Raw genomic sequence first — 27,618 nt, forward strand, 5'->3', positions numbered from 1 at the left:
CACTTACAGCACCTAGGTTTCCCAAGCGGTCACCCATCTAAGTACTAACTAGTCTCAACGTTGCTTAACTTTGGTGATCAGATGAGAACCGGTGCCCTCAACGTGATATGGCCGTAAAAATATTTTTTAAAAATGAAGAAAAAACACAAGTTCTCATTCCTAAGGTATTTTTCGATGGAATCATGGAGTTAGTAGCCCATGCTTTTAACCACAGGGATATGGCGTAGTGGTTAAAAGCACGGGCTACTAACCCCAAGATTCCAAGCAGTAACCTGAATAATAATAATAATAATAATAACAACATCGAAGAAGACCTTAGAAATGAGAACCCAGGTTCGAAATTTCCCCAAGACACCTGATGAATGCTGGAGGGTATATCAGCCGAAACGTTGTGTTAACAACAAACAAGATGAGGACAAATATCCGTCAAATGTAAATAATGTACAGAATTCCTCACCTCTTAAATATAGATCTGAACTCGTCTAAAGACAGGAACCGGGTTCAGTGTATAGAGAGCCATCGGTCTGATCCCCATCTTGCATGGATCATCTATCAGCACCACCCATTCATGACTCCTTGAGCATTTCCATCAGAGCTACCTTTGCATCATTCTCAGCATCCACTGGAATGACTTTGTCCACTAACACTGAGTCCTAGAGCAGGTGAAGGTCACCAGGATGAAGAGTCACAGATGCTTTAAGAGTATGCTGTATGGTGAACCCATCTGTGGTCACCATGAGAGGAGAACACCAAAAGAAGAAGTACAAGGACTCCCGAAAGAAGTTCCATGGAAGGTTGATCAAATATAGTAATGATTCCAGAAAGTTTTTCCAGAACCATGCGATTAACAAGAGAGAGAGAGAAATTCGTCTTTTATCACATCATTGAACTAAAAAATTCAAAGATTGTTTGCCAACATAACATGGCAGTCCTGCTGAATATCCCACGTTGTGAGATTTAAAATAAGTAATTTTTAAAAAATTCAAAAACGAAATTGTTGAAAAGGCACCAATTTTGAAAATCGTGCTCAGGGGAAGTAGTTGCTCCCCTTGCTCTGCTATTAGCTATGCCACTACTATCCAGCATGGTCCTACCAGGAGCATACGATCTGTTGGGACCACTCTCGGGGTCATCAAGGCATACACTCTACTACAGGGGTTTTCAAACTGTGGTCCGCGGACCACAGTGGGTCTGTAGACAGCAAATACTTTTTATGGGCAAGTTGATTTTATATATGTTTCTTAATAGAAATCTTTTAATTGACAATAAACCTATTTGTTAAATAAATAAATGTAAAAATATATTTTATTTTAAGCAAATATTTATGTATAAATTTCATAAGCGTTTATAAGGGGGTCCCTGAGGTAAAGCCTGAAATATAAAGGGGTCTGCAAGTCAAAAAGTTTGAAAACCCCTGCTCTACTATATGACAGCAAAGACAGGACCTTGTATGTGCTCTTTCTCCCTGACTTTAGAAGCTGGCTGTGCCTCTGCAGGACAGATTGTGGGATAGAGACCTCCTTCAAAGCAGGATCCCCTGACTTTAATGCACTCTGGTCACTTCGTGAAGGGGCCCTTCACATGGTGAAGGTGTCCAGAACCTTTGTCACAGCCTCCTTCAATGTCTTCAAAACGATGTTCCCCTTCAGCTTCGGGAACAACCAAAAGTCACAGAGAGCAAAATCTGGACTTTAGGAAACAACGGAAAGATAGAAGAGGCTGCAATACAAGGAACTTTCTAGAAGTTCCGAGACTTCTCCAGAAGAGATATTTATTAATTTCAAACAAGTATAAAACTCTAATCCCCATCAAAGTAGGACCCTCTCATTTCATTGCCCTTGTAGTACCCCAGCCACTTCTTGAAAGCCCCAGGAAAATCTTCCAATTTGACGGTGTCCAGGATCCTTGTCACAGCTTCCTTCAGTTTAGGGAAGAGCCAAAAGTCACAGGGAGCAAGGTCTGGACTGTAGGGAGGGCAAGGGGACAGTCTTGATTCCCGTCTCTATCAAGTAGTTGATTACCAGAATAGAATTGTAGACAGGTGTATTGTCCTGATTCAGGTGTTCTGGCCTTTTGCAAAAAAATCTCATCCTGACCTTACTCAAAAACTCAACAAAGTACCTTTTCAATTCTATATTTAAGAGATGAGAAATTATATACATTATTTATATTTGATGGATATTTGTCCTCATCTTGTTTGTTGTTAACACGTTTCGGCTGATATACCCTCCAGCGGTCTTGGAGAAATTTCGAACCTGGGTTCTAATTTCTAAGACATTTTTCGATAATGAGTGTCTTTAGGCTATTGTGTTAGATATATATATATAGAAGCATACATACACATGGAGATCTTTCAATTTGCATCTACCTAATGTACTCACAAGGCATTGATTGGCTCAACAATATAGCAGAAGAATATTATATATATATATATAGTCACTACGAGGATATATAAACCTCTTACAAGGACGGCTTCATGCAAGTTACACTGGTTTAATATATTATATTCCGTGTGAACTGAAGCAATTGCAGTCCTTATTAAAAACGTTAATAAATTAATTCATATCCATTAAATCTCTCCATTTTCTTGGTGTATAAGCTGACCCATCTTTTTGTGGGGCTGTAAATTTTGTTCAGAAAATCTTGGCTGGTATGCTGGAAAATGTATCTCATATTTATCTCTCTAAGTATGTATGTGTGGAAGCGCAATAGCCCAGTGGTTAGGGCAGCGGACTCGCGATCATAGGATCGCGGTTTCGATTCCCAGACCGGGCGTTGTGAGTGTTTATTGAGCGAAAACACCTAAAGCCCCACGAGGCTCCGGCGGGGGATGGTGGCAAACCCTGCTGTACTCTTCCACCACAATTTTTATCTCATTCTTACTTTCTGTTTCTGTTGTGCCTGTAATTCAAAGGGGCCAGCCTTGTCACACTGAATATCCCCGAGAACTACGTTAAAGCTACACGTATCTGTGGAGTGCTCAGCCACTTGCACGTTAATTTCACGAGCAGGCTGTTCTGTTGATTGGATCAACTGGAACCCTCAATGTCATTAGCGACGGAGTGCCAACAACAATCTATTCATCTATCTATCTACTCTATTTTCCACTCAACATAGTATATAGTATAAACATGTTGTATAAGCATTCAAACATTGATCCTTTCTTTCCAAATCCTGTTGCATCTCACGTGGAATTTGGGGTCCTCCAAAATTGACCTATTTTCTTTTTAGCTGTAAATTTTTTTCTGTAAAACCTGATTAATATGCAGGAAAATATGGTATCTTATTTATCCATCTGTCTGTAAATGAAAATTACATTAATCCATTAATGTGTGAAACCTGGTCTACAACTAATTCTTTATTTTTGTATATTTTCTTTTGTCTTGCTCGTTCAAGTTCTGGTGTGCACTGAATTTCCCTGGAGAACATTCTTTTCTTTTGTGGTTTGATCGTTGATGGTCGATTTCTAGCACAATAGATGTCCACTTAGTGGTCATCCCTTCTCACATGTATGTAATACAATCTTTCTGAATTTTCAGAATTTTCTTTATACTAGGCCACTGGTTTTAAATTGATGTTAAATTAAATTAAAATCCAATTTATCACCCTTATTATTTTAATTATATATATACCGCCTGATTGGCCTTCGTGCGGGTGACACGTAAAAGCGCCCACTACACTCTTGGAGTGGTTGGCGTTAGGAAGGGCATCCAGCTGTAGAAACTCTGCCAAATTAGATTGTAGCCTGGTGTTGCCATCCGGTTTCACCAGTCCTCAGTCAAATCGTCCAACCCATGCTAGCATGGAAAGCGGACGTTAAACGATGATGATGATATATGTGTGTCTATCTATCTATCTATCTATAGTATTTTCTGTCATACAAGTCAATGGTAGGTATTTAGTGTAAACATTGAAACACAATCATTATCCTTCTAAATCCAGCTGCATTTCTCATAGAATTTTTGGTCCTCTAAAATCATCTTCATGTAGAAGTCAACCTGCCTTTTTCACCTTTTTGGTTTTAAATTTTGGTCCGAAAAATTGGACTTGTATACCACAAAACATGGCAGACAAACAGACAGAAAGATGAAGAGGACAAGAGAGAGACAAAGGGACAGATAGACAGTACGCAAGACAATGTAGTAGATAGTGTATATATGTAGGGTAAATATTCAAAACATTGTGAATGCCTTTTAAAAGCCTCTCGCGTTTTGAATGGAACTTTTGTTCATCCAAACTTGTCTTAGGATATAAGTTGACCTACCTCTTTTTTCTACTGTATATTTTGGTCTGAAGAATTTGATTTATATGCTGGAAAATACAATATATATATATATATAGATACATATTTTTTTTCTGTCTGTCTATCTATCTATTTTTCTTATTTCTTTATTGCCCACAAGGGGGCTAAACATAGAGGGGACAAACAAGGACAAAGGGATTAAGTTAATTACAGTGACTCCAGTGCGTAGCTGGCACTTAATTTATTGACCTCGAAAGGATGAAAGGCAAAGTCGACCTCAGCGGAATTTGAACTCAGAACATAACGCCAGACGAAATACTACCAAGCATTTCGCCCGTCATAGTAACGTTTCTGCCAGCTCACCACCTTTTATCTATTTTTCTGTCCGACTGTCTATCTATTTATCTATTTTCTGTCCGTCTATCTATCCATCTATCTATTTTTCAGTCCATCGGTCTATCTATCTATCTCACCCTAATCTATTTTTCTGTCCATCTGTCTATCTATTTTTCTGTCCGTCTATCTATCTATCTATCTATCTATCTATCTATCTATTTTCTGTCCGTCTATCTATTTTTCTGTCCATCTATCTATCTCACCCTAATCTATTTTTCTGTCCATCTGTCTGTCTATTTTTCTGTCCGTCTATCAATCTATCTTCTACCTACCTACCTACTGACTGTACTTTCATTCGTACAGTCAACATAATATATAGTCCATATATGTAGAGTAAATACTCAAGTGTCATAACTATCTTTCAAAATCCTGCTGTATTTCAATGGAGTTTTTGGTCCCAAAGTCTTCTTGGTGTATAAGTCCACCTATCTTTTCTGGCTGTAAGTTTTGCTGGGAAAACTTTTATGCTGGAAAGTACAGTAAGACATCAAGTTTTTATGAGAAGGAAATCTAGTCTTTTTTCTTTAATTCCTTTTTTTTTATTATTACTTTTAGCTTTATTTTATTTCAACTTTTCCACCCCAAGTTCTTTTGGGGGTTTTTTTTGTCTTTTTTTTTTAATGGGGTTGTTTGAAACTTACCATTGCTGTGTGTTCATCTCCATATGTAAAAAGGGGTAGAATTTACCCTTCTGGGACAGATACAAGCAGGAATTTCTCTGGTACAGCAATTGAAGGAACAAATGAAACGTAAAAAACTTAAAAGTCATCTAGAGCACACACAAATATATACACATATATATACATTATGTATATAAAGAAAGAGAGACAGAGAGACTCACAGACAGATAGACAAACACACACACATCATCATCGTCGTTTAACATCCGCTTTCCATGCTGGCATGGGTTGGATGGTTTGACTGAGGACTAGTGGCCCAGATGGCTACACCAGGCTCCAATCTGATTTGGCAGAGTTTCTACAGCTGGATGCCCTTCCTAACGCCAACCACTCAGAGAGTGTAGTGGGTGCTTTTACGTGCCACCGGCACGAAGGCTGATCAGGCGGTACTGGCAACACACACACACATATATATATATATACACACACACATATACATACATACATATATATATATATATATATATATATATATATATATATATATATATATATATATATATATATATATATATTCACATATATATATATACACACATATATACATATATATATATATACATATACACACACATGCCATTGCCAGTACCGCCTGACTGGCCCTTGTGCCTGTGGTACGTAAAAGCACCCACTACACTCTCGGAGTGGTTGGCGTTAGGAAGGGCATCCAGCTGTAGAAACTTTGCCAAATCAGATTGGAGCCTGGTGCAGCCATCTGGTTTCACCAGTTCTCAGTCAAACTGTCCAACCCATGCCAGCATGGAAAGTGGACGTTAAACGATGATCACACACACAGAGTTTGCCAAAAAATGTATACACTTCAGGAGACAGAGAAGAAAGTCAGAGAGAGAGAAAGAGAGAGAGAGAGAGAGAGAGAAAGAGAGAGAGAGATGAATAGAGAAGAGAGAGAGGGGAGAGAAAGAGAAACAGACAGACAAACAGATATATCGAGAGAAGAGAATCAGAGTGAGAAAGAGAGAGGAAGAAAGGAGAGAGAGGGAGAAAGAAGGAGAGAGATAAACATAATTATATGAAGAGAAAAAACAGAGAGAGAGAAAAGAGTAAGAGAGGGAGAGAGAGAGACAGACAGACTGACAGACAGATATAAATAGAGACATAGGAGAGAGAGAGAGACAGACAGATAGACAGATAGATATAAATAGAGACATAGAGAGAGAGAGAGAGAGGGAGAAAAAGGAGAGAGAGACAGACAAACAGATATATATATATATATATGGAACAAAGAGAGTCAGAGTGAGAGAGAGAGAGGGGAGAAAGAAAGAGAGAGAGAAATAGGTATAAATACACACAGAAGAGACAGAGAGGGGAGAACAAGGGAGAGAGAGAGAGGAAGAAAGGAGAAAGAGAGGGATATGTATATATGTATACGACACAGAAGTGAGAGAGACACACAGACATACACACACGTAGAAGTGACAGAGAGACAGAGAGGCACCGAGAGAGGGAACAGAAAACACGGCCGGGTCGGTTTTTTTTTCTTTTTCCTTCCGTAGTATTTTCGGGGACGTCCACGATGCGGTGAGGAAGCAGAAAAGACTTGCGGTGGCGTAGCAGACGATGGTTATTAATCATGGTGCCGTCGCAGAAGAAGATTGTGCTGTTTGGAGAGACCAGTCGATTACGTGTATTCTCAAGCAATAACAACTCAGTTTGGTATTATTAACCTAAGAATACCCGTTGTCAACGCGGCTCTTTCGCTTCTCTGTCGGGGGTTTGTTTTGCTTTGCTATGTTTAAATGCCGAATGGATCTCTTTCCTGCACCCATTCTCCACCACCTTGGTATGACTGGCCCTCGTTGGAATGGTTGCATGGGCAGTCACCGATGATGATTTTGCTACTTTCTTTCTTTCTTTCGTCATTTTTCCTTCTTAACTGTACGTCCGTCCTTATGTGCATGTGTGTACATGTGTCTCACTCTTTTTGTGTTGTATCTGTAATGAGAGATAGAAAGTTAGTTAGATGGATAGATAGATAGATAGATAGATAGATAGAAAAGATAGACATAGAGACAGGGAGAGAGACAGACAGAGAAATAGATAGAAAGATAGATAGAGACACAGAGACAGACATAGAGAGATAGATAGATAGATAGATAGATAGATAGATAGAGTTAGGTAGATAGATAGACAGATAGATAGATAGATAGATAGATAAATATGAAAGCATATATAACTGTACAGAAACACATGTAAATAGCTACACATACAAAAATAATCTTTTGATGTTTTATCTTTTACTTGTTTCAGTCATTAGACTGTGGCCCAGCTGGGGCACTTGAAGGGTTCAGTCAAACAAACCAACCCTGTATACTTATTGTCTGATATTTATTCTATCAGTATCAGGGACACAAACAAACCAACACCAGTGGGACAAGGAATAAACACAAACAAACACACACACACAATAGGCTTCTTTTAGTTTCCATGTAACAAATTCGTTCACAAGTCATTTGTTGATAATAATTAACTAAAAGACTTTTCCAGGTGATGCTATTGAGTAAGTCATCGCCTGGGCCAATAATGGACAAAAGCCAACGACAGTACCGCCTGATTGGCACTTGGCTCTGGTGCTGGCGGCACGTAAAATGCACCATTTGAGCGTGATTCTTGCCAAAGTCGCCTTACCAGCACGTGTGCCGGTAGCACGTGAAAAACAACATTCGAGCATGGTCGTTGCCAGTGCCACCGGACTGGCTCCTGTGCAGGTAACATGTAAAAAATACCTTTTGAGTGTGGTCGTTGCCAGAACTGCCTGACTGGCACATAAAAGCAGCCCATACACTCTTGGAGTGGTTGGCGTTAGGAAGGGCATCCAGCTGTAGAAACTCTGCCCAATCAGATTGGAGACTGGTGCAGCCAGTCCTCAGTCAAACCGTCCAACTCATGCCAGCATGGAAAGCGGACGTTAAACGACGATGATGATGATGATGATGATGATATATATATATATGTATTTGACCAAATGGAAGAGCTAGTTTGTATTATTTGATGCTGACAAAGTCTCAGGTGTTACATCAGAGTTTTCTTTCCTTAGAGAGACGTGTAAGCAAGGATCAAGGGTGTGAGCATGCTTGTATAAAGGGTCCCCTTTGGTCATGAATACATAAAAGGGTAAAGGGTAAAGACCCTCTTTTGGTCCTGAATGACCATGGGACTGCACCTAGAAAGTTCCCCTCTGAGGCACAAGTTCAGGCAAAGTTGTTTATGGAAGACCAGAAGTCACTCATGCATACCGGTTTCTTCTCTCCACACCACTGATGTTAGTCAAGTGAAAGGCAAAGGGGCCGATACAGCTTGGCACCTGTGACGTCACAACTCATTTCTACAGCTGAGTGAACTGGAGCAACCCACTTTCTACAGATGGATGAACTGGAGTGACTGGAGCACTTTGTTTCACTCATTTCTACAGATGAGTGAAATGAAGTGTCTTGCTCAAGAACACAACACATCGCCTAGTCCAGTAGTTGAACTCACTACCTCATGATTGTGAGCCTAACTGCTGAGCTGTATACCTTAACTTCTTAATCCATTGGCCATACTGTACCTACCCCTACAATGTCCAGTCCTTGTTGTCGTATGGTGGCTTTTAACAGGATGTTTCAAGGTTCCTGAGAACTATGTCAGTGGAGTGTAAAGCTACTGGTGAAGGTCTACCATACTGGACAGGTCAAAGGTTAGAGATTAGAACAATATGGATTACCTCTTGGCAGAGGTAAAAATGGGGTTGTGTAGAGTCGAAATCCCTACCTAGCAAAGAAAAACAAAATTAGAGAAACAATTCAAAATCTACACGACCTGGGAGAGAAAGGCCTTCCCTTAAGCAGAACATAAGGAGTCATCGAGCAAAAACACTGCAAGGAAAAAACAGGGATCCAACAGGAGAGAGGCAGAAAAGATTGTACAGAGTCAAAACCAGAGAGAGAAGAGTCACTGATAGCCTCAGTTCCAGAGGGAGGAAAGGGCTTTGGGGATCTAAGTGATATAGCATCTATCATTTTATAAAATATCTGGCATGAAGTGTATTTTACAAGGTTATATCAAAAAGTTCCCTGACTAGTTCTATGGTGTGCCAACAGATGGCAGCACATAGTTGTGGGTGCTGAGAGAGCTAGGAGGGACCTTCATGAGGCAGTGTGTTGAGTGACATTGTGACATTGTTGTGTTTACTTTGTAAGTTGGTAAATTTCTGTTTTTGTGATTACGTATATACTGTAGTCTGCAATTTCGTTATGGATAAGAACAAAGAGCCAACATGAAATTTTGTGTTAAACTTGGGGTTAGTAGCCTGCGCTCTTAACCACTACACCATATGCCCATAGCATATAGCATGATCGATGGCTTTGATAGTAGAGCCCCAAGACACCTGATGAAGGCTGGAGGGTATATCAGCCGAAATGTTGTGTTAACAACAAACAAGATGAGGACAAATATCCGTCAAATGTAAATAATGTAAATAATGTACATAATTCCTCATCTCTTAAATAGAGAACTATACAAGGTGGTATCTAAAGGTTCCCAGGTGTCTTGGGGCTATACTATCAAAGCCATCGATCATGCTATATGTTATGGGCATATGGTGTAGTGGTTAAGAGCGTGGGCTACTAACCCCAAGATTCTGAGTTCAATTCCAGGCAGTGACCTGAATATTAATAATAATAATAATAATAATAATAATAGCAACAACAACAACATTGAAAAATACCTTAAGAATGAGAACCCAGGTTCGAAATTTCCCCAAGACACCTAATGAAGGCTGGAGGGTATGTCAGCCGAAACATTGTGTTAACAACAAAGATGAGGACAAATATCCATCAAATGTAAATGATGTACCACTTTGTATAGCTCAATCAGAAAAGGGTAGCATCATTTAACTTTTAGTATGATCTCTGAGATTAGGTGTTAGGTAAAATGAGGAAGAAAAAAAAAAACCCAACAAAATATACTCAAAGTAGAATGCAACAGAAAGCAGCACCTCAAGATATCAACATTTTGTCATGAGACCAGGTTTTCTGGCCCCTCCAAAGGTTTGCAACATATTGACCTCAACATCATGGAATTTGTCAGCTCTTTCATTTATCTGGGATCCATAGTCAATAACAATGGAGACCTGATCCTGGGGATCAATTACACATGTGGCCTGGCTGCTGGGGTCATGCACTTCCTATGAAAATCCCTTTGGCAAAACTGCTCTGTCTCTTGGAAGATGAAACTCTGCATCTACAATGCATTAGTCCTCTCCGTTCTCCTCTATGGAGCAGAAATGTGGCCCTTCACAAAGACTCTTGCAAAGATAATTGATGGCTTTGATAGTAGAGCCCTGAGGTCCATCAAGAACACCAGATGGTACTGTCATGTGTGCATGCATCAGCCTGAAACATCCCACCTCGGTAGTATTATATTGTTCATTTGTGATCATCCATGGATATATAAATTTAAAGAATGGAGTAAACGCATGTTATAACTGCATACTTTTATTCCGACATGTGTTTCGAAGAATTACAATTTATGCGATCCATAGGAATCGGCGATGTTAAAAATGTAAACTTCTCCTCAGGGAAAAGTATGAGAACCAGCTTAAATGTAAGACATTATAATCGAGTATGAGAACTATAGTTAGAGAAGGTTATAACGTAATTCATTTGAAAAAAACCATTAGAAAATAGTCCGTTGGACAAGAAGTGAAGAAGAGAAAAGAAAAAAGAAAAAAAAGGGGGAAAAAAATTCAGAGTGTAGAATTAGGAGACGGTAGGATAATATAAATCCGATAAAAATTGGAGAGGAATGTTATGTAATAAAAAGGCATTATAAATGGGGTTAATCTTGTGTATACCCACATAAGCACATACATAAACACACATGTATACATAAACGTGCAAACACACACAAATATATATATATATATATATATATATATATATATATATATATATATATATAAAACCACTGTAAAGTGGTTGGCATTTGGAAGGGCATCCAACTGTAAAATCCATGCCAAAGCAAACACAGAAGTCTGGTACAGGCTCCTGCCAGACCAGTTCCTGTCAAACCGTCCAACCCATGCCAGGATGGAGGGTGGACGATATATATATGGTTCAAATGTACAAAAGACAGAGACGGGTGAAGGACAAACAAGCAGGTATACTAGTCTGATGTTCTGAAAAAAATAGAGGAGTCTTTGACGTTTTGAGTCTATGCTCTTCAACAATATGATGAAATGACCGGAAGGAAGAGACCAATGGAAGGGGAAACAATAGTGACTTGGCTAAATTGGGGTAGCAACCGCATGTGCATGTGAGGTGTGTGTGTGTGTCTTTGTTCCCCCGTCACCATTTGACGACCGGTGTTGATGTGTTTACGTCTCCGTAATCTAGCGGCTCAGCAAAAGTGACTGATAGAATAAGTACTAAGCTTAAGAAACAAGACCTGGGGGGGGAGGTCGATTTGTTCAACTAGCACGCTTCAAGGTGGTGCTCCAGCACGGTCGCAGTCAATCGACTGCAACAAATAAAACGAATAAAATAATTATATGAATTGCTTGGGGGGGTGGGGAGCAAAAAGTGGGGAACGGTCGATGGGGAGCCTGGCCTGGACGATTGCGACAGAATGGACACACCTGCGGAGATCTTCAAAGACCAGGTGGTGGTGGTGGTTTGTTTTAACCAGCCGATATATTAAATCTACCTGTTTAGAGGTCAGACAATGAAGACAAAAAATCAACCTTCCTCCTTACACATCTAAGCATATACTTTACACTAAGATTTCGCTTCGGCATAGCGTTACTGATAATATATATATATATATATATATATATATATATATATATATAAGCAATGTTAATTCTCTAAATGAAGTATTAACAGTAACTGCACGATAAAGTGTAGTATATTGCCACTTAAGTGTGGCTGACCCCTAGGGGTGGATGTTACTGTTGCTTTTAGCCCCAGGAGGACATCTCCTCCAGCTGGCTTATCGACACACGACTGTGTCCTGTTTGCCAAGGGAAGTTATCCCTCTCACCTCGATCTGCAGCACGAACGTATCCGGATTTCAGGGTTATTTCCCTTCGTCGGCGTCCGACAGCTGATGACCTTGGTGAGAGAGACAAAAACCTGGCAAACTTATATCTTCTTTTCCAGTGAAATTCTTCACTGATATTGAAAAGGTGAAAACAAGCAATGTTAATTCTCTAAATGAAGTATTAACTGGGGCTAAAAGCAACAGTAACATCCACCCCTAGGGGTCAGCCACACTTAAGTGGCAATATACTACACTTTATCGTGCAGTTACTGTTAATACTTCATTTAGAGAATTAACATTGCTTGTTTTCACCTTTTCAATATCAGTGAAGAATTTCACTGGAAAAGAAGATATAAGTTTGCCAGGTTTTTGTCTCTCTCACCAAGGTCATCAGCTGTCGGACGCCGACGAAGGGAAATAACCCTGAAATCCGGATACGTTCGTGCTGCAGATCGAGGTGAGAGGGATAACTTCCCTTGGCAAACAGGACACAGTCGTGTGTCGATAAGCCAGCTGGAGGAGATGTCCTCCTGGGGCTAAAAGCAACAGTAACATCCACCCCTAGGGGTCAGCCACACTTAAGTGGCAATATACTACACTTTATATATATATATATATATATATATATATATATATATATATATATATATATATATATATACACGGTACTACTAAAGCAGCACAGTCCCGAACGCGCAGTCGCGCTAGCTAGTCGTGAGTGGTCGATCCTAATCCTAACCCTAAACACGTATTCATTTGCACACGCGGGTTAGGGTTAGGATCGACCACTCGCGACTGCGCGTTCGGGACTGTGCTGCTTTAGTAGTACCTATATACACATGTCTGCGCTGCCGACACACCGTAATAATTGCTTGGTTTCGTCGGGAGAGAAAGACGGGGAGACATAGAGAAGGTGAAAGAGGAAAGAAAGGAAGGTAGAAAGAGGGTGGGGGGGAAAAAGGAAAAGAGAAAGGAGAAGGGGAGGTAGAGAGGAAAGGAGACAGGGGAGGCAGAGAGGAGAGAGGGGAGGTGGAAAGGAGAGAGGGGAGGCAGAGACGAATGAGGAAGTGAGGGAGACGACGAGACAGAGAGCAGGGAAGAGGAGGGGAGAGAGGGAGACTGAGAAAAAATGGAATACGGAGGGAGGAAGGAGACGGAGAGAGGGAGGGTGCGAATGAGGAGTGAAGAAAGAATGGGTGGAAAGGGAGAGAGAAAGAGAGAGAGACATAAAAGGGACAAGAGGCACAGAGAGAGAGAGAGAGAGAGGCAAGCAGAAAGTAGAGGGAGACTGAGAGGTGGATAGACAAGAAAGGGAGAGGTGAGTAGAGAAGAGAAGAGAAGGAAAGAGAGAGGGGGTGAGACGTAGAGGGGGGAAGAAAGGGAGGAGAAAGATGGAGGAGAGAGAGAGAGACAGAGATGAAAACAAGTGGTCAGTCATTTAACAGAAACTTCCAGCTCTCATCCTAGCTTCGTTTTCAATCAAGCTCTAAGCCACAAATAACATGGCGAAAAAAAGGAAATATGAGTAAAAATAAGCTAGAATGCAAAGCCATTTTTAACTATAAAATAATAATAATAATAATAATAATAATGATTTATTTTAATAATGCTTTCTTTATTTGCCACGACGGGGGGAGAGATGGGGGAAACAATACAAAGACAGACATATGAAGTGCAGGGATTTGCTTAGAATGAAATGATTAAAAAAGAAATGTAGAAAAGTATACACGGTATAAAACAAAAGTATGCATCAGTTAAAGAAAAAAAGATTCATAGTGATGTGATCCTCCTGATAATAACAAATGTCTAAAATTGTATGAGAAAAAAAAAAGAGCGAGAGAGAGAGAGAGAGAGAGAGAACAAAGACAGATGAAAATGTAAAACAAAATGAAGGAAAATCCCGACAATATTGATCAAATAATTTGAATGAATATTGCAGAAGACACGGTTCATACACAGTATGTATATATATACATACAACACATAGTGCTGCGAATCCACCACACACATCGTTGCACTTCTACTTTCACTAACGTACATACAATATAATGATTTAGTGGAGGAGAGAAAATGGCGGAAGGCAGACGATAACTTTTCGTCCATTTTTGATGCTGTTTTCTTCACTCTATTTTTGTTTCACTTGCTTTTTCTTGTTTAAAACAATCGTTTTTGTACGCTAATGATAGTTGCGGCATACTACACTGTAGAGTTGTGTATGGTATATATAGTTATCGTACAACAGAAGTCTTTTTCTCCGTTCTTATATATGTATTAGGGATAAAAATCCAAAATTACAGGTAAAAACTCAATTTAAATCAATTTATTAAAAATTAAAATTAAATTAAGTTTCACAGTATAAAATATATATATATATATATATATATTGTTTTAGGGAAAAGAACCAAGGTTCATGAAATTATCGATGAAAATCCACTGTCACATATAGAAAAATTAATAAGTAAAAGCATAATAAATGAGTATAATATAATACAAAGTAAATATCATAAGATAATGATAATAATAATAATAATAACTATATATATATATATTCAAAAACAGATAAGAGCATTAACTTTTTGTTTCACAGAAACTAAATCATTGTAGATTGGATGGATGGATACATAGATAGATGGCTAGAAAGACACATACATACATTCATACACACACATTAATAGAAACATGAGAGCAGGAGGCTACCAGTTACCTAACCCATCCGTTTGGAACCATTTCCTTGTAAAACCCATCCCTCATTCTCAATATCATCCCTTCCTCCCCTATTTTCCTTTAATCACCCGTTTCTGTGCTTCCCTGTTACACATCTTAGAACTGCCTTGTTCCCTTAATCATTAACACCCTCTCTTATCTGCTATCATACTCATCACTCTGTCATATCTGCTGTCAACAGCCTTCCCTCACCACCACTCACAACAGTCACACCCTGCATAACTCTAACATCCATCCCTGTCACTGTACATCGCTCTCTTTCTCATGACTCTCACTCTCCCAACCCACATATCATTTCCATCAAAGCCTTGTGAATGGATTTGGCAGACGGAAACTGAAAGAAGCCCGTCGTATATATATGTGTGTATATATATATATATATATATATATATATATATATATATATATATATATATATGTATGTGTGTGTATATGCTTGTGTGTCTGTGTTTGTCCCTCCAACATCGCTTGACAACTGATGCTGGTGTGTTTACATCCCCGTAACTTAGCGGTTCGGCAAAAGAGACTGATAGAAAAAGTACTGGGCTTCCAAAGAATAAGTCCTGGGGTTTATTTGCTCGACTAAAGGCAGTGCTCCAGCATGGCCACAGTCAAATGACTGAAACAAGTAAAAGAGTAATAAAAAGTTTTGAATGGTACAATAATGCACTATAGAACAAAAAATGGACTATATACCTGTTGTAATTTAGTTATCTATAGCCCGATGATATTTTGGAAGGAGTCGCTGCTATAATCTTTTGCAGCGAGAATATCTGAAGAAGGAATTTTATTCCGAAATATTATCAGACTATGGATGACTAAATTACAACAGGTATATTATAGTGCATTGTTGTACCATTCAAAACTTCATATATACCACTTTCAAATTTTGGCACAAGGCCTGCAATTTTGGAGGAAGGGGTAAGTTGATTATATCATCCCCAATTCTTAACTGGTACTTATTTTATCAACCTTGAAAGGATGAAAGGCAAATTCGACCCCAGCAGAATTTCAACCCAGAACATACAGAAGGATGAAATGCTATATATATGTATGTGTGTGTTTACGTCACCGTAACTTAGCGGTTTGGCAAAAGAGACCGATAGAATAAGTACTAGGCTTACAAAAAATAAGTCCTGGGGTCGATTTCTTCGACTAAAGGTGGTACTCCAGCATGGCCGCAGTCAAATGACAGAAACAAGTAAAAGAGTAAAGAGTACACAGAGACACACACATGTATAACTGAATGTGCTTGAGACGTGACTATTAACTTTTTTAGTGTTTATATTACTCTGTCAAATGTAATTGATATTCATTCACTTGGTTTTTAATTAATCATGCATTATCTTGTAGCTTTGAGATTTCAATAATGTGACTGTTAGGTAGATGTGAGAGGCCAGACCTGGCCAGTTTGAACATAAAACAGGCAGAAAATTTCAGAGCCAGATATGGCCAGTATAACTGTTAAACCATTCAGGTTTCAGCTCTGTTAGTCACATTAAACATCCACCGTCATGTGTACACATGGGTCTTCCTCGGTCAAAGGTGGTCTACAACCTAATACAAAGAACACAGCAATCATCATCATCATCATCATCATTTAACGTCCGTTTTCCATGCTGGCATGGGTTGCTGGCATGAGCTGAAGGGCTGTTCAAGCTCCATGTTTGTTTTGGCCTGCTTTCTAGAGCCAGATGTCCTCCCTGATGTGGTACCAGCACTTATGAGTCTGCAAGATTAGGATGCTCAGCTGGAGAAGGTTGCAAGGGATGAGACTGTATGCAAGGGCAGAGAAATAGAGAACATGGGCATTGACTTGGTCTTCCTGGAATCAGTATGTTACATATGTTTCGGTATTCAGCAACACATGACGTTACATCATTTGATGCAATCAGCTGATGCACCTGATAGGGCCAGCATGATAAACGAATGTACATCATCAGACAATGGAAAAGAAATACAAGTGACAAACAAGCAGTAATCAAATTTGAAATACCTGAAAGGTATCAGGTCAGAATGGTGAGTGAAGGGAGAGCAGGAGAAGTTAAGTTGGGATACTGACCCACATAACTACAAAGTGTAGTGGTGTTTGTAAGGATGGTGGTTAGTTGCCGGGCAGAGTATGGGGATAAAGGTCACACTTATATGACCTTATGAGAGAAGGGGACTGAGCGAGGAGATACTCGGCCAGCAAGATATAAAAATGTAATAAAGTGATAGCTAAGAGTTGGTGGTGGCACCAAATCACTTACAGCTACATCTGGTTACTAAGCCAACACACACACACACACATATGCATAGCATACATCTACATCTACATACCAAAACACGTGTGTAAATGTATAATTGCATGAAAATAAAAGGAATTCTCAAATGCAGGATGGCTGTTAAAGACAACTTAGAAAATTGGGTAAATACCCTTAAGAAGATGGAAAAAACTGTCCAGCAAGCAACACAAACTCAAAGACACACACAGATATATATATATATATATATATATATATATATATACACACACATATAAATAAATATATGTGGCTGTGTGGTAAGTAGCTTGCTTACCAACCACATGGTTCTGGGTTCATCCCCACTGCGTGGCACCTTGGGCAAGTGTCTTCTACTATAGCCCCAGGTTGACCAAAGCCTTGTGAGTGGATTTGGCAGACGGAAACTGAAAGAAGCCCGTTGTATATATGTATATATATATATATATATATATATATATATATGTATATATATATATATATATATATATATATATATATATATATATATATATACATATATACACACATATATACACACATATATACAACGGGCTTCTATATATATATATATATATATATATATATATATATATATATATATGTATGTGTGTGTATATGTTTGTGTGTCTGTGTTTGTCCCTCCAACATCGTTTGACAACCGATGCTGGTGTGTTTATGTCCCCGTAACTTAGCGGTTCGGCAAAAGAGACCGATAGAATAAGTACTAGGCTTCCCCCCCAAAAAAAGAATAAGTCCTGGGGTCGATTTGCTTGACTAAAGGCGGTGCTCCAGCATGGCCACAGTCAAATGACTGAAACAAGTAAAAGAGTAAAAGAGTATGTGTGTGTGTGTGTGTATGTATGTATATATATATATATATATATATATATATTTTATGGAGATGTACTTGCATAGCAAGTGACCTGATCTGAGATCATGTGCTGGAACGAAAACAATTGCAGTGTGGAAGGTGTTTATAAGCCATTTAAGAAACACACAAAAACCGTTAGATTCACTTCAAATGTATTGGCTTGCTTTCTCGGTAGTTTCCAACTATTTTCAGGCAACGTCTTTTGCCTCCTTTGCAGTTAGTTCGAGATTTTAGAGAATAAAGTGAATACTGGTTCTAATAAATCTTCTAACTCCTGTCTCGACAGGAAAGCATATTGATTCCCGTCCAATGTTTTCCCAGAGTTCAATCAACTCACTGTATTTTCAGTCTTTCCTGAGAAAAGCATCTTCCATGTTTGTTTCACATGGTACTGTCAGCTCTAAACACACACCCACACTATTAGTAACATGATGAATATTTGTAAAACATTCCAAAAATTTTCCATTATTTACATTTGACGGATATTTGTCCTCATCTTGTTTGTTGTTAACGTTTCAGCTGATATACCCTCCAGCCTTCATCAGGTGTCTTGGAGAAATTTCAAACCTGGGTTCTCATTGCTAAGGTATTTTTCGATGTTATTATTATTATTATTATTATTATTATTATTATTATTATTATTATTATTATTATTCAGGTCACTGCCTGGAATTGAACTCGGAATCTTTGGGTTAGTAGGTTGCACTTTTAACTACTACACCATATGCCCGTGGGCATAATAATAATAATAATAATAATAATAATAATAATAATAACAACATCGAAAAATACCTTAGGAATGAGAACCTAGGTTCGAAATTTCCCCAAGACACCTGATGAAGGCTGGAGGGTACATCAACCGAAACGTTGTGTTAATAACAAACAAGATGAGGACAAATATCCGTCAATTGTAAATAATGTAAATAATTCTTCATCTCTTAAATATAGAACTGAAAAATTCTCCATCTGAGATTCTTATGTGACTAGATACAGACATTTGGGTGTATGCATTGACAGATCAACCAAAACACCAACTCAACCACACATTTACAAACGCCAGGAACTCTCTTAACTCAAAAAGTCTTGTTAGAAACTGATTCGAACTCTCCCAAAAGCTAAAATAAAACTCAAAGAAAAACATACATACACACATACAAAAACACAAATAAACAAAGGATGCTGGTTAAAACAAGATGCTTTCCTTCACAACCTTGCTACGAAGTAAGTAGTTGGTCAAAATTTACTCTAAATTAAAAAGAGAAAGAAAAATGAACAAACAAATGAACAAAAGTACATACATACACTGAACTATTGAGGAATCTACAGCTACTCTATCCAGATTATTGGGGCACTGGGATATGTAATGCACTGCCTAAATACCAATCTTGAGAAATTAGGCCTTTCAAAACCAGAAAAGAGAAAGCTGATTCGAAGACTACAGATCGAATCCATCACTGGAACTGTAAAAATCTGTAAAACTTTCCAGTAGTTTATCATTTAAATATTCATGAGTATGTGTAGATATGTATGTCTAGAATACATACATAAAACAAATCATATAAATCTGCATTTCTACATGCATACAAGAATATCCTGTTGATGTTGTTGAAATTCCAATGAAGGAATTCTGGGTCTAGGTTAGAAACTGGATCGTTTTCTATTGACAAGAAATCTTGAGATAAAACCGAATAACGACATACATACATACCTTCATATATACATACATCCATACACACATACACAAACATACATACACACATTAATATCTTCATGCATATATGACCATTTACAGACAGACAGATAGATAGATAATGCACACCCAGACACGCATTCCACCACCACCACCACCATCATCACAATCAATGGTTTTAATGTCTACTTATTCATGCTTTTATGGGGGTTGTTGAGGTTGACTTTTCTACGACCAGATACCCATCCTGTCATCAACCCTCGCCTGTTTCTGAACCAAGCAAAATTTCCTCATGTCCAAAAGAGAGTCCTGGAAAATTGAAAAAGAATGACACAACTTGTATGATAGCACTCGTCTATGTCTATGCATTGTATATTATGAAGAGCTGTCACAAAGACATATTATATATGTAGATATAGATATTTGTATATTCTTATAAATATCTATCTACATGTAGACAGACAGATAAATCTACATGCCAATATAGGATTATAATGCTGTATGTATACAGCCTACAGTTATTTCTCTGCTATATTGGTGCTTTACGGTGGTTTAATTAAGACTTTAGCTCTTATTTCTAGCAGGCTGATGCTAATTTGTGCTAATTTGTAATTTATATAGATATATATAAATATAGATGGATTTATATGCGTATATATAAATACACATAGAGAGGGGTAGAGATAAATGTATATGCCTATATAAATTATATATGTATGTATGTGTGTGTGTGTGTGTATGAAAGTGTGTCCATAAATTATATATACATATGTAGCTATATATGTAAATGATAGGATTGCTTCAATATTTCAGGGGTAGTCTGAAGTATCTAAGCAACCAGGGGATATTTAAATCCGAAGGAACTCCTGGAAATTACTTGTGCAGGTACTGTCTTCGTTAGGAGGTATTCAGAGGCAGGTAATTTATTGTTTAAACCGCAGTTTATAATTATTTCCACATAATTATGTAGCTATATATATATATATATATATATATATATATATATATTCATTAGGGAAATTTTTTTTACACACTGGCTTCTTGATAAAATTCTTGTAAAAGAGTTTTATCCTTTTTTGAATTTATTTATATATATATATTTCAGTGCGTATGTTTATTACCGGCATAATGCCTCTCCCAAGGTTTAATTGTAGATATATATATATATATATATATCATCTATACATGCATATTATAAATATGCATACATCTATACAAACATATATACACACACATATACACATATATATATATATATATAAATAAATATATTTGTGTATGTATATATAATATACATAGCATATGTGTGTGTGTGTGTGTGTGGGGGGGTATTTCACACACCAACGTGCGCTATTTACCAGTTATGTTATTCACATCCGTCAAGTGCAGTAATTTCTGATGCGCCTCGCTGCTCCCTTCCGTTCATTTATCATACCACTTCTCACCCCACCACTGCCATGCATATATTCTCTCTACTATGCATACATTACCCTTGCCATGCATACGTTGCCTCTGCCATGCATATATTACTTCTGCCATGCATATATTACCCCTGCTATGCATATATTACCCTTGCTATGCATATATTACCCTTGCTATGCATATATTACCACCGTTCAATATAAACTCCTTCGTGTAGTGTTTGTGTTTAGAGGAAGCATGATGCTTCCGTGTGTGTATTGGAAGTATATGTAGTCCAGTTTGTATACGGGGTATAGAGAGTTGTAACGAATGTATGTATATAGTGAAAACCGCTGATGTTTACTGAAATGAGTAAAATATATATTTTCGTTCAGTTAGCTGAACGAAAATATGTCCGTACCCATATTTTATATCTATGCAGCGTGTGTCTGTATGCGTGCATACATTCATGTGTATTAATATATTTGTATATGTATATATAAATTGTGCGTATGTTTTTATATTTGGATACACACGGGCACACACACACATATAGACGGGCATGTGTGAACGTATACATATGCGCGTGTGCATATATATATATATATATATATATATATATATATATATATATATATATATATGTGTGTGTGTGTGTATGTATAAATACGTATGTATATAATTATATGTGTGTACATATAAATATATATGTATACATAAAAATATAATCGGGTGTGTGTGCGTATACATACGCGCATGCATATGTGAATATTCTAAAGCAGAATTGCGCAAATACGATAAATACTCAATTAACTACACTCTTTAACTCTCTTTTACTTGTTTCAGTCATTTGACTGTGGCCATGCTGGAGCACCGCCTTTAGTCGAGCAAATCGACCCCCAGAATAAGTCCTGGGGTCGAAAGCCTATATAGAAATCCATTCCCCCCTACACAGACATTTATACACACGCATAAATGATATGCACACATATTAATACAGATGCACCAGTTCAAAAGTGTGTGTGTGTATATATATATATATATATATATATATATATATATATATATATATATATATATACACGCGTGCGTGTGTGTGTGCATGTATAAACGCCAGGTAGTGCTCCCGCATGGCCGCAGTCTATTGACTAAAACTAGTAATAGAAAATACGTGCAAGGGGTTACATACAGGCCGAAGGGCTTTAAGGGTCCCAGAAACGCTATAAAGCTTAGAGCTTTATGGACTTGAAACCCAAGGTAACTCCATACACCAGCAATATCTATATACTCTACAGCTTTTAGGGTCATTTTCTCTTTCGGTTATAATTTACTGAATATGTATAGCCACAATGGCTCAGTGGTTAGGGCAGCGGACACGCGGTTGTAGGATCGCCGTAGTTTCGATTCCTAGACCGGGCGTGTTTATTGAACTAAAAACACCTAAAAGCTCCACGAGGCTCCGGCAGAGGGTGGGTGGCGAACCCTGCTGTACTCTTTCACCACAACTTTCTCTCACTCTTACTTCCTGTTTCTGTTGTGCCTGTAATTCAAAGGGGCCAGCCTTGTCACACTGAATCTCCCCTGAGAACTACGTTAAGGGTACACGTGTCTGTGGAGTGCTCAGCCACTTGCACGTTAATTTCACGAGCAGGCTGTTCCGTTGATCGGATCAACTGGAACCCTCGACGTCGTAACTGATACAGTGCCACGATATATATATATATATATATATATATATATATATGTGTGTGTGTGTGTGTGTGTGTGTGTGTGTGTGTGTGTGCAAGCAGACGACAAAGAGAATGAAGAGATATACGGAGAAGGTTAGCGCACGCAACAAACACCTCCAAAATAGTGGTGGTGGATGAGGAGTAAAGAATAAATTAGAGGGGGAAGAGAGGCAGAATGAAAGACGTGAGAGAGGGAAAGGGAGAGACAAAAGAGGGGCGTGATATTAGTTTAGTCCAACGGAGTAAGCAACCTTTGTAATTACTTACCTCTCACCTACACTGGAGGAGGGGGGGGGGGAGCGTTGAATGAACGAAAAAATAAACTAATAATAAAATATATAAAACTGCTTCCGGTTGCATTTCCTTCTAACCCGGTCTCGTCTAAGCAAGATACTATAAAAAAAAAAAATCAACGCCTTTTCGTCGTTCGTTGCTTTCGGCGGAATTTCCCGATCGACGACGGAATTCTTTATCACGTGATGAAAATGTAAGAGATTGACAGACGAACTGTTGCCCGCGACTTCAAGCTCTTGCGTTGTGCGAGAGTTCGGCGGAATTTTCCGATCGGCACCGGAATTTATAAATCACGTGACGAAAGCGTGAGACTGACAGACGAAATTTCCAGTTCTCGCGTTCTGCGAGAGTTCGAAGAGTGGTGCATCACGTGATTTTCCTTCCCTCTTTTTTCTCTATCCCCGCCTTCTTCCATTCTCTTTATCTCTTCTGTTTCTCTCCTATACATACATGCTGACGAAGTGGGGAGGGAGTCTCCGGCGTGGTCGATCACCGTGCTAGAAATAATAACCACATGTGCTTCCACATGGAAGTGGAAATGGAATGTTTTAGAATGTCAGAAATGCTCCCCTCCCCACCTCGTATTTAGTAACAACCATTAACGTTCTGAGATCAGTGCTGACGTTACAGGGTTGTCCTTTCGTCAGAGAGAGAGAGAGACGGTCAACTTTGGGAAAAAGTCTAGCTATAGAAAAAGTTAATTCACTCTCCTTGAAGTATGTATATGCTTGTATATGTGTGTGTGTGTATATATATATATATATATATATATATATATAATTACAAATTAAAAGGTTAAAGGATTATCAATTTATTAATTAATAAATCAAATAACAATTTTTACCAAGCCCATCGGTATGAAAGTACCATTATTGGTGGAGAACTTATTTAAAAGCTCATATATATTTATAAATATAATTAAGGGATCAGCAAATATTTGCTGATCCCTTAATTATATTTATATATATATATTTATAGAAAAATAATAACGCCACACAGTGGACTTCTCAAAATAACCACATTTAGTACCTCATTCCTCGCATGAGGTACTAAATGTGGTTATTTTGAGAAGTCTACTGTATGGCGTTATTATTTTTCTGTAATAATGCCCTTTATATAAATATAAACGAATAATTATATTCTTGGGAATAGAAATTTCCCTTATGAATTTTTTTACACACTGGCTTCTTGATAAAATTCTTGTAAAAGAGTTTTATCCCTTTTTGAATTTACTTATATATATTTATACATATATGAAAAGCTATATATCATCATCATCATCATAGGATTTTGTTAAAATTTACATACAATAAATTGCTTACAAGCTAGTGCTCTGGCAACCAACGGAAGGAGGAAGACGACCCATATCGACAACTTGCTGGAGGATACTGGTATGGAAGGAGTACAGGAGCTGAGGACGATTAGGGAAGATCTAGATGGATGGGGAAAAATGTGCAGAAACAGTCTTGGGGGCGTTCTGAGGGACGACCTAGGGAAATAGATAAATTGGTTTTAATTCTTCAATGCACAAAATATTTACTCTTTAACTTGTTTCAAGTCTTTTGACTGTGGCGAAGCTGGAGCACCGCCTTTAGTCGAATCAAATCGACCCCAGGACTTATTCTATCGGTCTCTTTTGCCGAACCGCTAAGTTACGGGGACGTAAACACACCAGCATCGGTTGTCAAGCGATGTTGGGGGGGGAACAAACACACACAAACACATACATATATACATATATATGACGGGCTTCTTTCAGTTTCCGTCTACCAAATCCACTCACAAGGCTTTGGTCGGCCCAACGCTATACATGTAGAAGACACTTGCCCAAGGTGCCCCGCAGTGGGAGTGAATCCGGAACCATGTGGTTGGTAAGCAAGCTACTTACCACACAGCCACTCCTATACAATAATATTTAATTATGAAAATATATAATTAAAGAAAACAAATGAATGGCTATCAGAGTGCCTCTGAGTGAAATAGGAATCAAAGTGGTCCACACATCAAGAATGGTTGAGAATTACTGATGTAGCCTCTGGCCCACAGCTGTGCTATGTCTCTTCTCTGTGAATTTTCTTCTGTGACTTTTTAAAACACTCCAAACTATAACCAGAAGTGGGCATGGTGGATTGACTCACACTGCCCTATGAAGTGCTCCCTTTAAAATATCTCTTTCCCACAAGATACAAGATGAGCAGAAGTCAGTGGCATCAGAGGGAAGACAACTGGGAAATATCTTTATACTCTTCTGTCCAAATTCCACGAACTGATTGCCATAATTACCTCACACAGTCGAGCCCCTGACCCACACCTGGATGCCCTTCCGAACACCAACCACTTCACAGTGTGGACTGGATGCTTTTTAAGTGGCACCTGCACTGACAGGGTCACCAAGTGACTTACAAGACGAAAATCTTTTGCAAGGAGAGGGGGGGCGGGGCATTGGGGGAGGTAATTATACGTACAGGTGAGATCCAAGGATCCAGGTGTTGGAAATTGATAAGCTTTGAGCAGTCCATAGAAGATATAAAAACCATCTTTCAGGAACAACAGTGGTTTATTGATGTAGAACGTTGTAAGTTTTCCCCATATCGAAGTTTAATAAGCTGAAAAATGTTATTTTATAGCTTATATGAAAATCCGAAATGAGGAAATGTAGAAGATAAAATCCAGGTTACGTATGTTTCCCAGCTTGCAGAACCATCTTGGAAGTAGTAATTACTCAATGAGGGGTACACCACTAGCTACTCATTAGGCTGAAGGTACCTTAGTTAAATGAAGGTTATTTTGTCGTTGAGGGGTCCCAAGTTAGCTTGTAGGAAATTTGATCAAAAATGAATGGAAAGCACAGAGTGAGAGATTGGATATATACATATATATATACACATACATATAATATAAATAATATATAAATATATGCATATATACATACATATATATGTATATATAATATGCATGTATGATGTATGGATACAGGACGTCAAAAAAAAATGTGAACAAAATGAGAAACGAGAACATAAAAAACAAAAACTTAGAAAACGAACTTTTATACAAACAACAAAAGAAACAAATAAAGAAAGGAGACAGGCAACATAAAGAACACTCCCTTCATCTGTTGTCCCCTGTTTTATCTACTCTGCGTCATACACACACACACAAAGCTTTGGATTTTTTCCATCTCAAGCACAGATTTTTTAATTAATTTCTTTTAACTAAACACTTTGAAATTTCGGACACTGGTTGAATGTGTCAAAGGTCTTTGCTATTCTGTATATAAAAAAAGTTTGGCTACTTTTTCTAGCAGGTCATGCAACCACATACAGGCTCCGTCGTTGGTCTGTCTCGGTAATAATTTTGTTGTTATTTAGCCTCAAATCAACCCTGATACAGCAAACCTATGTTGCTATGAAAACATGTCTGGTTATTAAAGAAGGATTTTGTTAGGGGAGTGGACCCGGAAGTTGTTGTTCGCAAACAGCAGCAGTAATTTTCTTCAGCTGAACACACGTCATTGATTGGTTAAAATTACCCAAATACGACAACTTTAACACGAAATAACTTCTAAAACACAAAGAGTAAACCCTGTTCTATGAGACACATTCTACCAGTATCAGAAGTTTCAAAGTGTTTAGTTAAAAGAAAATTAATTAAAAAAACCTGTGCTCGAGATGGAAAAGATCCAAAAGCATTTTTCTGTTTCCATCTACGATTTCCACTCACAAGACTTTGATTGGCTTGAGGCTGCAGTAGAGGACATTTGGCCAAAGTGCCATGCAATGAGAGTATACTTAAAACCACCACCATCATCATTTAATATCCATTTTCTATGCTGGCTTGGGTTAGATGGTTTAACTGGAGATGGTAAACCAGAAAGCTGCACTAAGCTTCAGTCTGTTTTGGCTTTGTTTCTACAACTGGAAGCCCTTCCTAACACCGACCACTTTACAGAGGGTATTTGATGTCTTTTATGTGCCACCTGCATGGGTGCCCTTCATGTGTCGCGGGCACAGGTGCCCTTCACATATCACTGGCACGAGTGCCCTTCATGTGTCAGCGGCACAGGTGCCCTTCACATGTTCCCGGCACGGGTGCCCTTCATGTGTCACCAGCACAGGTTCCCCCTCATGCGTCGCTGGCACGGGTGCCCTTCACGTGTTGCCGGCACAAGTGCCCTTCACGTGTCACCAGCACAGGTACTCTTCACGTGTCTCCTGCACAGGTGCTCTTCACGTGTCGCTGGCACAGGTGCCCTTCACGTGTCAACAGCACAGGTGCCCTTCACGT

At 38.5% G+C, this 27,618-nt stretch overlaps 1 long non-coding RNA gene and 1 pseudogene across 2 annotated transcripts in view; both read right to left on the bottom strand.

Annotated features, from left to right (window-relative positions):
• LOC128251196 (5S ribosomal RNA) lies at nt 1-119 on the bottom strand (annotated as a pseudogene).
• A 6,898-nt stretch (nt 120-7,017) lies between these two features.
• LOC149130767 (uncharacterized) overlaps nt 7,018-27,618 on the bottom strand; it is a 64,856-nt gene continuing 44,255 nt past the window's right edge. For both annotated transcript variants that reach the window (XR_016238715.1, XR_016238716.1), the window contains exon 2: nt 7,018-7,272. This is a non-coding gene — a long non-coding RNA (uncharacterized LOC149130767). The remainder of the gene's footprint in view (nt 7,273-27,618) is intronic.

The sequence above is a fragment of the Octopus bimaculoides genome, chromosome 28 (genome assembly GCF_046866305.1).
Source record: "Octopus bimaculoides isolate indiv1 chromosome 28, ASM4686630v1, whole genome shotgun sequence".
Lineage (NCBI taxonomy): Eukaryota > Metazoa > Mollusca > Cephalopoda > Octopoda > Octopodidae > Octopus > Octopus bimaculoides.